Source organism: Microcaecilia unicolor, chromosome 2 (assembly GCF_901765095.1).
Source record: "Microcaecilia unicolor chromosome 2, aMicUni1.1, whole genome shotgun sequence".
NCBI lineage: Eukaryota > Metazoa > Chordata > Amphibia > Gymnophiona > Siphonopidae > Microcaecilia > Microcaecilia unicolor.
The window spans coordinates 404,427,024-404,441,289 of NC_044032.1; the positions used below are offsets into that span (position 1 = coordinate 404,427,024).

Here is a 14,266-nt window from a genome sequence, read left to right on the forward strand (position 1 = left end):
AAAACTAATCAACATTGAACTCCTAATTTGATTACTTTAATCATACTGTTATTATTTAACGCCATACTCTACCTTATATTTTGAATATCTGAGATGTATTAATTATTTCTTTGTTTCTAATTTTCTTGATATCTAATGTACCTTAATTGTATCAATACTTTGCTCTTCTCACACCGTTAATGACGATTGTCATTGCGACATAATGTAAGACACATTGAGCCTGCAAAGATGTGGGTAAATTTGGGATACAAATGCAGCAAATAAATAAATAAATATTAACCTACTAGAATTCCTAGCAAGTTCTTGAAAATAGAAAGCAGGACTATTGAAAGGCAGCACAAGAAATATACATAAAGCCTAGGAAGTAGGGCTGCAGTTTGATAAAAAATTTAACTGTGATTAATCGTGCGATTAAAGGCTCTTTTTCCCCCCGCTGCAACTCCTTCTGACTGGGCAAGTCGCTTAACCCTCCATTGCCCATAGTCACAAGGAACTATAGTGGGGTAAAAAAAATAACATACCTTTAATCACATGATTAATCTTGATTACAAATTTTAATTGAAATGTAGCCCTAAAATATTAAAAGAATAAAAAGTAATGAAAAGATAAGAAATACAAAATATAAATTGAAAAATTACAAATTAAAGAATCTAAAACAACATTTCAGTTTTCACAGCCTACTTCAGAAAAGTAATGCCTACTAGGAAGCCAGTTAATCTAAGGGCATTGGCTTCGCCCACCCATGTCACAAGCAGCTTAAAGAAACAAAAGAGCTCAAACTTACACAGGGATGGTAGTGAGGGTGAGGGTGATGGTGATGGTGGTGTCGATGATGATGAGCACCAGGAAGCTATGAAAAAAGTGGAATACTGAAATTAAACAATGATGTTCCACTTGCCATTCCCACTTCTTATTCTCTACTGTTCTAGAAACAGTGGATGATTTAATGGTGATAAATTTCCAGAAGGATAGCCAAGTTTTTGAGGATGAGCATCCACTTTATTAGATACACACTAGAAGAGAAGTTCTGCCTTCCTATGCTCCACTCTTGCCATCATTTTGTCACCTTCTATAATATATTCCTCTCATCATTTAATAACAGTTAGTGCATGCTAATACCCAGTGCAATTTTTCTAGCAAAAAAGGTGCCGGTACTCAAATGCCAGGCCACCCTTCGGGGATGGGGTGATCACTGAGGGACTCACTCCACAATTGCCAGGCCCCCTGCAACCAGTCACAGAATCTATGACAAGGTAGAATTGGTGTCTTGAGCCTGAGCTCTTTCATTAAAACCTGTGGTCCATGGGTCAATTTTAGAAGACACTGGAAAAGGTGCCGGTACTCAGTACCCCCGAGTACCCCCTCAAAAAAAGCCCTGCTAATACCATTACCAAGCATTGTTTACCACAGGGCAAAAAAGGCCTTTATTTGTGGCCGAAAATGGACATGGGCAAAATAAAAATTGACGCGCATCCATTTTGGGCCTGATACCTCACCGCCACCCATTGACTTAGCAGTAAGGTCTCACGCGTTAACCGAGCGGTAATTGTCAGCATGCGTACACTGTCGATTACCGCCCAGTTAGTGCCACACAGTAGAAAATAAAAAATATTTTCTGCCGCATGGAAAAAATGGAATTACCGTCCGGGGCTCGTGGTAGCTGGGAGGTAGTTCCAATTGACACATATTGGATGCATGTAGGCTCCTATGCACCTTAGTAAAAAGGACCCTAAGTATGCAGCAATGTAGCTGCGCTAACCGATTAGCGCTGGGCATGCCTACTTTCTGCCCCCAGTGCTAAAATATATTTTCTATTTTTTTAACATGTGGGTAGCACACATCAAACAAAACTACCATGGGACGCCTGAGCATGCCCTGCTGTAGTGCCTTTTACCCTGTGGAAATGACGCATTAGTTCAGCTTAGTAAAAGGGCCCCATATTTTTTAATTGAAAACTGTAGAGTTGGTCTGAGGTTATTAATTTTTTAGTTAAACAATTTACAGCATATGGGTAAAAGGAGTTTTACTTGTGGCAATCACTTTGAAAATTTCCCTCTGTATCCTTGGATTTGGAATCTGGTCGCTTCACAAAAACACTTCCAAATACCTTGTCTCACTTTTCTCAGCAGAGATTCCTCTTATTTTGAGGTTTAAGCTTGGATGTCTGAGATATAGAAAGGATCGGAAATTCAGTATTTCTTGTCTCCTGCAAATCCTCAGGTCTGGCAGCTTTGAATTACATTACATTTCTCCCTGCATCGTGCAAATCCTTTGCCCAGATGAGTTTGGATTACACTTCAGAAGTCTCTGTGTGAACTCTTTCTTAAATTTTCATATTATAGGTTCCTAAAATGGCAGTATATTCACTTTCCCTTTTCTATCAAGCTGGGAGCTGGGGGCAACAGGGAGGTTCAAACATTACTGCCACAGTTTAATGGTACAGACATTCTGCAGCATGTCATGTTTGTCAGATTGTTTGTTACAATGGAATCTATTTCGAACCTTTTGATTAGCGGGCTGTACATATGAATAAACAAATACTATTAATAGGATGACATTGTTCTTACATTGCGTGATAACTTGCACCACAAAATATCTCATCAAGTTTGTAATTCCATTCTTGTATTTACTGTCTCATTAATTGTATAAGAAGAAAACTTACTTTCTGGTGAAAGATTCGCTTTATTCCAAAACTGGGCCAAAAGGATTCTACCTAAAAAAGGTTAAATGGAAAAAGAAGATGAAGCTTTGAATACCCTGTTAATTCTATTCTCTACTTATCGCACGTAAACTCGAACAGCGCTTGCATAAGTAGAGCTGTCGCCAGCATGAGACCGGAGGTAATATCACCTCCACCTGCTCATTTCTGGAGGTTGTATCACTGTAAGGATGCTGAGATGATAGAAGCAGTAAGACCACTAAACTGGTACATGGCCTATAGCAGTGCTCCCCAAGTCAGTCCTGGAGTACCCCCTTACCAGTTAGGCTTTCAGGGTATCCATAATGAATATGCATGAAAGATATTTTCGTACAATGAAGGCAGTGTATGCAAATCAATCTCATGCATATTCCCTGTGGAAATCCTAAAAACCTGACTGGTAAGGGGGTACTCCAGGAGTTACGCGACCCCCGGCTGAGAAAATTTACGGAAAGAACCAAAACACATAAATCCACACTCACTGTTCAGTAATACATCAACACATCCGCTATGAATTTTCTATCCTGAAACCTCACCACACATATACCTCTACTCACAAAAAAAAAAAAAAAAATGTATATCATATGTTTTCTGTCATGATATATTGCCCCTTGGCTCCTCGTTGTTTCCTTCCAATGTTTCAACGTTCTTTTCCATTGATATATTCCTTAACGTTACTTTGATTTTGTCTCGTATAACTCTTCACAATGTAATCCATAACCGAATTGTAACAAAATGTATTTCCATCATTCATAATGTATTGTAAGCCACACTGAGCCCGCAAAAAGGTGGGAAAATGTGGGATACAAATGCAATAAATAAATAAACACTGGCCTATAGGACAGGGATTACAAAGAAAGGCTTATGAAACTCCAAGTTTATGGAGGAAAGAAGGAAAAGGGAGATATGCTAGAAACATTCAAATATTTCACAGGCTTTACCAAACTACAGGAAGGAGAAAATTTTTGAACCCCACACAAGTTTCCCTCTCTCTCCCCATTCCCTAGTAGTGCCTGTATCTCCAGTGTTTCTTTGGACCCCCAGTGGTATGCAGGAGGCATTGCCCTGAATACCATGTCAGATTCCTCTGTCATGGGATTCTGGGATCTTGCAGCTCATATTGTGAGACTGGTCCCAAATGGATGACATGCTATTGATTGCTGTTTCTCGGGGGGGGGGGGGGGGGGGGGGGGGGGGAGGGGGAGGCAGACCTGGCCTAGCTGAAGGGCCAATGCTTGTGATACCCAGGGCAGACACTTTTTGTTTATAACCAAAATTCTCATTTGCAGTTACAGTTGAGCACTATGAAATAGGTTTTCCCTTCTGGGATCTGATCTTGGATTGCTGTTGGAAACAGAATGCTGGGCTTCATGGACTTTTAGTCTAAGCCAATATTGCACCTCTAATGTTCTTTCTAACTATTGAAAACTGAAGGTTTTATTATAGTACTAGAATTCTTAATACTGGCATTAAATTGATTTTGGGGGAACACTTACCTCTGGGATACAGTAGACTCCAACAAAAAGGATGAAAATGACAAAGAAAATCTTCATTTTAAAATTCAGATGTCTGTAGGAGAAATGAAACAGAGTTAAAATAGGAAAGCCGAGTTGGCCTGTTTGCTCAGGTGGCAGGTGCTGGGTACTGCCATTAGGCTCCTGGCTGGATCCCACAGGTAGGCCTTCCACTGCTCAGGTTAGCAGGGGCTGGGGATTCTGCAGACCACGCAAGGGGAAGGGTCACAGCCATTCCTTAAGGGTTACACCTATTACCAGGGTTAGGGTACATGATTGCACTGCTCTGGATCAAGTCCTACTACTTGTGTCTTACAGTGTGCATAGAGGTTGTTAATGCGTAGAGGTGTAGCCAACTGCATCAAGCATTATCTGCTGTGCAGTAGCTACTTTTTACTGATTTAACTCATGGCAGCTATCCCTGACAGTTAATGTGGAGGAGTGGCCTAGTGGTTCGCAGGGGCGTAGCCAGACCTCGGTGGGAGGGAGGTCCAGAGCTCGAGGTGGGGGGGGCACATTTTTTAGCCCGCCTCCCCTAGCCGCTGACCCCCTGCCACTTTCAACCCCCCCGCTTCCGCCCCTCTCCCGCCACTTTTGACCCCTCTCCCGCCGTCGCTGCCCCTCCCCCGCTGCCACCAGGTACCTTTGCTGGCAGGGGTCCCCAACCTCCACCAGCCAAAGTCTTCTTCAGTGCTGGTTGGCGCATTCGCTGATCTGTTTCTGTGAGTCCTGACTCCTGACGTCCTGCATGCATGTCCTGCACATTACGAGCACACAGGACGTCAGGACTCACAGAAACAGATCAGCGAATGCGCCGACCAGCACTGAAGAAGATTTTGGCTGGCAGGGGTTGGGGACCCCTGCCAGCAAAGGTACCTGGCAGCGGCGGGGGAGGGGCAGCGGCAGTGGGAGGAGGGTCAGCGGTGGGGGGGGGGAATCAAAAGTAGAGGGGGCCAGGGCTAAATCTGTGGGGGCCCATGCCCCCGTGGTCCCACCTAGCTATGCCCCTGGTGGTTCGAATACCAGTCTTGACATCCAGAGGTGCCTGGTTCAAATCCTACTGCTGCATCTTGTGATCTTGGGCAAGTCACTTAAACCTCCTTTACCTCAGGTACAAACTTAGGGCCCTGTTTACTAAGGTGTGCTAGTGTTTTTATCACGCGCTAATGCTAGAGATACCCATAGGAATATATGGGTGTCTCTATCATTAGCATGCATTAAAAACATTAGCGCACCTACAGCATGGCTTAGTAAACAGGACCCTTAGATAGTTAGCCTGACAGAGAAATACCCAGTGGACCTGAATGTAACTCACCTTGAGCTACAGCAAAATCTAAGGGCTCCTTTTACTAAGTGGCGGTAAGACCAACACAGGCTTACCGCTCACTATATAGGAAGTACCGCTGGGCTACCACAGCAGCCCGGTGGTACTTCCCACCCCTAGCGTACTGTCATTTCTGGTGCTACAAAAATGTATTTATTACTGGTTACCGCCAGGTTAACGTGGAAGCCCTTAACACCACCTCCTCTATGGGTGGCGGTAAGGGATCTCCCTGAAATGGCCACGCGGAAAGAGCTTTACTTGCTGCCCGGCCATTTCTTGTAGGAAAACAAGACTTCCCTTTTACCAGCTGCGGTAAAAGGGTGCCTCGGCGCGTGTGTAAAACCCCGTTTTGCCGCAGCTTGGTAAATGAGGCCCTTAATAAATAAACATGGGAGTTCTGCAGTTACTGGGCACTGTTTGAAAATTACTGTATTTTAGTAAATTGCTATACTTTAGTAAATAGGCACCATCATACTTCCATCCTTTTTTATCTCGTATATAATTAATTAACTGATCGATGTGAAAAAAAAAAAGATTTCTGGTAACACTTAACACGAAAGACACCTCCAGTCTAGACCTCCTGCTAAGAATGAATGCTGAAATCAGCTGATTTTATGATTCATTCTGCCAGTGGGACGTGTTTTGCTGCTGTTTGTTTTATGGGTCGGGATGATGTAACATTTGTCTTGCTCATTCTTTTGTAAGAAGTCATTTTATTAAAATGTCACATTTATTGAACATTTTCAAAATGCAAACCAAGAATCAACCACTTGTATGGAAATATACAGAAAAGTTTGTCAGAGGAAAATCTTATACTAAGATAATTATAATGAAAAAAAAGCATAGTTTATAATTAAGTTCAGAACAATGTGGTGTGTAAACCAAGAAGATAATAACAAGAAGTTACTAATGCATTACATAAAGCAATTAATAGCTTATATTACTTCAGACATTATACTGCTGCTCTTTACTACTTACTACTACTTAACATTTCTAAAGCGCTACTAGGGTTACGCAGCGCTGTACAATTTAACATAGAAGGACAGTCCCTGCTCTTTCAGGGGAACTAGATACAATCCTCCTGCTGTTAATAAAAGCCAAGACCTGGAAGGGCTCAAAACAAACAAACAAACAAACAAACATATTTGACTGATTACATGGGTATTTTAGGAAAAAAAGTGAAAACTGTTATTTTCTGTCAGCTTTTGCGAATGTGCTTCTCTTATATCTTTGCATTTTACACAATACAAGAGGAAACGTATATAATCTCTGCAGTGTTACACTGCTTGCAAAGTCTGACTTCCTGAGGTTTCCATTTCAGTTTTTGAAAGCCTGTTTCCATTTCTAATTTATGGTTGCTTGTTCTTAGGGCTTCTGATCCTAGTGAATTAGCATTAGGAATTTTAAGTGTTTATCTCTGAGGCCCATTAGATACTCTCTTAGGGTCAGAAAATAGAGGTTTATCAATATTTTCATGTAAAATAAAAGTGGCTTTTTAGGTGGATTCCAATTAATGATCCAAAACATTATTTTCAAGTAGTTTTAAGCTGAGACCTTCCTCCAATTGCCACCCCCAGCACCAGTCCCTTTCCCCTGCCTCCAGTTCCAGCCCTGATCTACTTGGCAAAGTGGTGGGAGATTGTGCCTTTGATCCTACCACTCTCTACTTCTTTCTCAGTTCTGCTTCTGGCACTGTGGTAGGGTTTGACATGTCAGAGCATCCTGAGTCAGAATGGTGCTCTGTGTGACATGTCCCCTAGTGCCTCCACTCTGCCCACTACAGGGGAGACAATGGATAGGGAGCATTTTTATGCACCCTCCTCCTCCTCCTTGTCATTTCTATAGTGTATGCATTATATGCAGGTATTTTCTCTGTCCCTAGTGGGCTCACAATCTAAGGTTTTGTACCTGGGGGGCAATGGAGGGGTTAAGTGACTTGCTGAGGGTCACAGGGAGCTGTAGTGGGAATTGAACCCAGTTGGATGGTTAGCACTTGCATATTTGGTAATTACAGCAGGATGCTTGAATGCATTCCATGGTATGCCATTTTAAACTCCGTTAGGCACACTTTAGCACCTAGTGCAGCTTGGTGAAAGGACCCCTTTGTTTTTTTTAAATAGTTTCTACCATTTTGCCCAGCACTGATATCAGGGCTTGATGAGCTGTAGTTTCCTGGATTACAATGGAAGCCTTTTTAAAAATTGGTGTTACACTGGCTACCTTCTAATCTTCAGGTGCTGTAGATGATTTTTAATGACAGGTTGATGTTGCAGATGGTCCTTGATTCCTTATTATCAATTTGTTCTGTTTTTCTGAACAAGATATCTGAAATAAAAGCTTAACGGGGAGACCAGCTCATTTGCAAATCCTCCAACCTAGTTTGATTAAAGAAGAGACTATTATTACTATAATTTGAGAAAAGCCACTATTATCTAATTTCCTTTGTTTAGTGCCTATTGTTGAATTTCCCTGAATCAGCCCATTAAATCTAGATTATAAATTTGTACAAAACTTATACACACATACACAAACATATACACGTTTATAGCATTTTATTTGTTGTTTTCAAAACATTAACAGCCATTTCCCTGCTGTTATTGTTGGAATCAAGAAAATATGTAGAAACAAAATTACTCTGTGAACAACTCACCTCTTCCTTCAACTTGACCATGAGCTCCCCAGCCAGAAGAGGAGTCAAATGACCATAAACTGTGCATAAAATCTAGTTTAAAAAACTGTAGAAAATTAATCTGCTTACCTATACCTCATTTCTACTTCTCTCCCTGCTTTACAACACTGTCCAGCATATTTTCGAAAGAGAAAAACGCCTATAGTGCGACCCAAATCGGGAGATAGACGTCTGTCTCGCAAAGGTGCCCAAATCGGTATAATCGAAAGCCGATTTTGGGCGTTTCGAACTGCACTCCATTGCGGAAACGAATAAAGTTGATGGGGGCGTGTCAGAGGCGTGGTGAGGCGAAACTGGGGCGTGGTTATCAGCCGAGGAGAGATGGGCATCTTTAGTTGATAATAAAAAAAAAGGCGTTTTTACCGCGATTTTGGGTCACTTTTTTTGGACCCATTTTTTCATGAACAAGTCCCAAAAAAGTGCCCCAACTGCCCAGATGACCACTGGAGGGAATCGAGGATGACCTCCCCGTACTCCCCCAGTGGTCACTAACCCCCTCCCACCAAAAAAAACCCACTTTAAAAACTTTTTTTCCAGCCTGTATGCCAGCCTCAAATGCCGTACCCACCTCCATGACAGCAGAATGTGTTAGATCCTGTCACAGCCTTTTCCTGGGTCAGATGTGGCTCTCGGGTGCAGTACAGGGTCACATCAGCATTGCATTGTGGTGAGTGTAGGGTATTGGGCTCCGTGATTTCATTAGCTTGTGTTACAGTCTCATGATGTTGGTAGTTGGTAGGCTCTTCTCCCATGGTGCTTTTCCCCCTGCCTACTGGGTCAGAGTGTGCCCTGTTGTGTTTCCTGTTGTAGTCCATGCGGTAGTGGCCATTTTTGTAAGCCAGTTTTAGTTCCCTTTCCTGTGATAGCCACGTTAGACAACTTAGTTCTTACCTTGAATGTGGCTGAAAGAGGGCATTGTACAGCATTCTGCCAGCTCTGACCTACTGCTCATCTCAGTACCAGGGAGACTCGTTGCCAGTGGGGCACAACCTCTGATCTGCAGTTAACTGTGAGTAAACGCGGTTATTCCAATAAAGGACGTTTTCAGAGAGATTAGTCTTCAGGTGTGAACTGGTGTGTCAATGTTATATAGCAGCAACCAGTCCTAGAGGCCTGCGTGTATGCAGGTCCCTGGAGCACTTTTAGTGGGTACCGCAGTGCACTTCAGCCAGGTGGCCCCAGGCCCATCCCCCCCACCTGTAACACTTGTGCTGGTAAATGGGAGGCCTCCAAAACCCACTGTACCCACATGCAGGTGCCCCCTTCACCCCTAAGAGCTATGGTAGTGTTGTACATTTGTGGGTAGTGGGTTTTGGGGGAGGGGGGTTGGGAGCTCAGTACCCGTAGTAAGGGAGCTATGCACGTGGGAGTTTTTTCTGAAGTCCACCGCACTGACCTAGGGTGCCCAGTTAGTGTCCTGGCATATCAGGGGGGCCAGTGTACTACCAATCCTGGCCCCTCCCACGACCAAATGGCTCGGATTAGGACGTTTTTGAGCTGGGCGTTTTTAGTTTCCATTATCGCTAAAAAAATCAAATGCCCAGCTCAAAAACGTCCATTTTTTCGAAAATTCGGTTCGGCCAGCCCCTTCACGGACCCGTTCTTGGAGATAAACGCCCATGGAGATAGGCGTTTCCGTTTGATTATGCCCCTCTGTGTGTGTCCAAATTCGGTATCCCAATGGCTAGGGAAACAGTGGAATGGAAAAACTGTTTATAAAACTAGGCTCAGTGATCCCTCCACTGAGGGTATTACTTCCCTTTGGTTCTGGAAATGAACATCTTTAGTGAAACTTGGATGTTTAGGCTAAACAAAGTAACTAAAAAGACTGTTTTATGTAATGTCCCTCTGCTATGAACGATCCCCTCGATATTCAAAGCTATTTAACTGGCCAGACACAGCCGCTGACCAGTTAAATAGCATATCGATGCTTAACTGCTAATGTTCAGCGAGAGAGAACCAGTTATCTTTGCTGAATACTGCTGGTTAGCGCCTAGCACATAACCAGCTATATCACACAATATATCTGGTTAGACATCGATATTCAGCGCTTAATCTGATACGTTTAGTGGTAACACAATAAATGACATAGTAAATGATGGCACCTGTACAGTCCTTCCAGTCTGCCCAACAAGATAAACTCATTTACATGGTATGTGATACTTCATATGTATACCCGAGTTTGATTTGTCCTTGCCTTTCTCAGGGCACAGACCGTAGAAGTCTACCCAGCACTGTTCTTGTACTAAGTTCTAGGGCTAATGTCGAAGCCCCTTAAAATTTACACTCCAGTCCATCCCTATCTATTCAGTCACAATCAGGGCATAGACCGAAGAAGTCTGCCTAGCTCCCATTTTGTTTCCCAATTACTGGCGTCGCCACCCAATCGCCGCTAAGATTCCGCGGAACCATTCCTTCTAAACAGGATTCCTTTGTGTTTATCCCATGCATGTTTGAATTCCATTACCATTTTCAGCTCCACCACCTCCTGTGGGAGGGCATTCCACATATCCACCACCCTCTCCGTAAAAAAATACTTCCTGACATTAGTCCTGAGTCTGCCTCCCTTCAACCTCAATTCATGTCCTCTAGTTCTATCGCCTTCCTGTCTCCGAAAAAGGTTCATTTGCGGATTAATACCTTTCAAATATTTGAACGTCTGTATCATGTCACCCCTGTGTCTCCTTTCCTCTAAGGTATACATGTTCAGGTCAGCAAGTCTCTCCTCATACGGTTTGCAACGCAAATCCCATACCATTTTTGTAGCTTTTCTTTGCACCGCTTCCAGTCTTTTTACATCTTTAGCAAGATACGACCTCCAAAACTGAACACAGTACTCCAAGTGGGGCCTCACCAACAACTTGTAGCCAGGCCCCCTGCAACCAGTCACAGAATCTATGGCAAGGCAGAATTGGTGTGTAGAGCCTGAGCTCTTTCATTAAAACTTGGGGACCAATGGGTCAATTTTAGCAGACAATGGAAAAGGTGCCGGTACTCAGTACCCCCAAGTACCCCCTCAAAAAAGCCCTGGTAGTTTCCCACTTCTTCCCTGTCTCCACTTTTGTGAAGAGGGACCACATCTGCTCATCTCCAATCCCGTGGAACTTCTCCCGTCTCTAAAGATCTATTAAATAAATCTTTAAGAGGTCCTGCCAGGACCTCCCTGTGCTTCCTCAGTATCCTGGGATGTATCCCATCTGGCCCCATAGCTTTGTCCACCTTCAGATTCTCAAGCTGTTTATAAATTCTTTCTTCCGTAAACGGCGCAGTATCCACTCCATTCCCAGACGTTCCTTCAGCAGCTGACCACTGTCCTTCTCCAGGATTTTCCTCCATGAATACCGAAGATAAATAATTGTTTAGCATGTTCGCTTTATCTTCATCACTCTCCACATAGCCATTCTCATTATCTTTCAGTCTCACAGTTCCATTCCTATCTCTCCTCCTTTCTCCAATATATCTGAAGTGGTCAAATAGGACCTTAAAATAGCTGTCCTATGTTTAACAACTAAAAAATTAACCAGTTAGTGCTGAATATTGGAATAGCCAGTTAAGTTTTTAGCAGTTAAAAACCTGCTGGCGATTCAATTCTGGTCTCCGGAAATGGCCCAGCATTGAACATCTGGGTATAACGCTGTTGGCAGACAGCAAAAGCACCGCCCACCATGGTCTGAATATCGGGCCTATGTGATCAAATATGTCATGGAAAGTAAATCATTATTGTGGAGCTCTTTTACTAAATTGTGGTAAGCTTTTCATTTACTGCACATTTAAAGCAAAACTCAACATGGAGTAAATGCAAAGCCCGTGTGGTAAATGCAGGGGGTACTCCTTGAATCAGCCGCATTTCATGCCTGGGCCGCTCTATCGGCTTGGGTATGTAATATGGTAGCCATGTGTTAACACACATGATAACTACCGGTGGTGGAGCTACCCATACATTCCCTCAATCATAACCCTAACCACCTGACACAATTCTGACCCATCTGATCAGATCCCCAACCCAATGCTAAACCCAACCCCCCAATTCAAAAGTCCTGAGACCCTGATGCCTAATTCAACCTCCTGATCCAATAACTCAGTCCCCTACAAAAAAACGCCATATGTGGTAGGATGACTCTAGCAGACTACTGCAAGACTACTGCTAGGGGTCATCAATGCCATTTTGGATTAAAGTGCTGACCCAGGCAACAGCAAAGGAGGATTCCCACTGCCCAGGAATACTACCCCACCAATGTAGACCCCTGGGTAAGTTCCAGGGAGGTTGAGGGGTAGGGAAGGGGAGGGCTCTGGGGGGATGGGTTTTTCTGTTGGGAGTGACACGTCTTGCAGGGGGTGGGGTTATTGGATTGGGGGTTGGGTTTGGCATCAGGAAGGTCAGGGCTTTTGGCTCAGAGGTTAGTTTTTGCATCAGGGGTCAGGACTTTTGGATTGGTGGTTGGATTTCACATTAGAGTTTGGGGCTCTGATTGGGGAGCTTGAGCTAAACATTGAGGGTTAGAGACCTGATCAGGGGGTCAGATTGAGCATTTGGGGGGAAGGTTTGAGAGCTGATTGGGGATTGAGAGGGTAGGGATCTGATCAAGGGTATAGGGGAATGCCACCATATCTTCAGTGGGGGGAAAAGGGGCCATGCTGGCAGATGTTTATGGAGGCATTAAAGGGGGCTGATCCTGGATAAGGGTAAGAGAAGAGGGGGCTGATACAGGGGCTTAGAGAAGGGGCAAAGCTGGGGTTGGGAAGGATGGGGTTGTTGATGGGGCTTGGAGAAGAGGGTGCTGATGTTGGGGATGGGAAGGGGATTGTTGCTGGGATTGGCAGAGGTGGATGCTGTTGCTGATGCTCAGACTGGGAGAAGGGGCTGGCTCTTTAAAATTGAGTTTTGGAATCCACCTAAAAAGCCAAAATTTTTTTTTTTTTTTTGGAAACGAGTCTATCAGTAAACCCCATTTTTCTGACCCTGGGAAAGCACTGAATTACCTAAAAAATAACACCTAAAATTCCAAATGATAAATATTGAGGTTCAGAAGCTTGAACTATGATATATGTAATTTGCTTATTATACACATTGAGGACCTTGAGATTCTTTTTCTGTCTATTTAAGTCTATTGCTGAATTGCTCCTTCCGTACCTCCCTCCTTTAGAGACAGAATGATTACTTTCTACTTTCTAAACATTTTCTTTTCTTTAAACACATTTTTTCAAAGAATTTGCAGTCAGTTCCGGTACAAATATTAGTGTTTGTCATTTTCTGAAACTATAAAATCATTTTTTGTTAAAACTGAAAAGATAATGTAAATAGTCATTTTAACACCACAAAATCATAGTAGACAGGCATTTCTGCACGATACAGTCATAAATTTCTCAGCAACATTTATAGTTTTTACTTAAACCCCTCCTTTAGGATCTGTTTCACCTAGGATTTGACCTAGTAAGAAAATCATACTAGGTCAAAAAAAAACAGTGAAATATTTGGTAAAATGAAAAACCTGCAGTTTATCCTACTTGGTTATATGTGATTGGTTTTCTAATTTCTAGTGGTCTTCCATCCAGATACTAGTCAGGACTGACTCTACTTACCCACACATTGAAAAGAGGTGTAGCAAGAACACATATCCAAATTCTAGAAAGAACTGAAGATGCAGTTTAAATCACTTTACCTTTGCTACGTAGGGTGAGATGGAAAAGGTACAGTAATGCAGAAGTTTGTGACTGGCTCGTGATGTCAGATTGCTTCTGATAATCAGATGCACATTGACTGCTACTTATATTGTGTCAGGACTGGTATTGCAATACCAGCTTTGATAAATGTCAATAAGGCTCTGGCTAGGAGGGTGCTGCAAGTCCCTTGTAAATAAGTCTTTGTTTGCTGTCTGCATTCTGCTTGCATAGTACCAGAGCCTTCAGCAAAACATAACCACAAAGTCCCACAAAGTCCCTCACAGTTTCATTTCAGCTCTTCTGACCTGGCAGATCAGTGGAATGGAATGCAGAGATCAGACAGTAGCTCTGCTTTCCTGTATCATTACTCAGACTGGATG

The 14,266-nt window shown here is 43.1% G+C and overlaps 1 long non-coding RNA gene across 1 annotated transcript; it reads right to left on the reverse strand.

The window, feature by feature from the left end:
* Positions 1–808: 808 nt before the first annotated feature.
* Positions 809–13,952, reverse strand: LOC115462511. The gene is made up of 4 exons (XR_003940881.1): positions 13,886–13,952; positions 4,195–4,267; positions 2,663–2,713; positions 809–850 (listed from the first exon to the last, which is right to left on the reverse strand). It is a non-coding gene; the product is annotated as an uncharacterized LOC115462511 (long non-coding RNA).
* Positions 13,953–14,266: the final 314 nt, after the last annotated feature.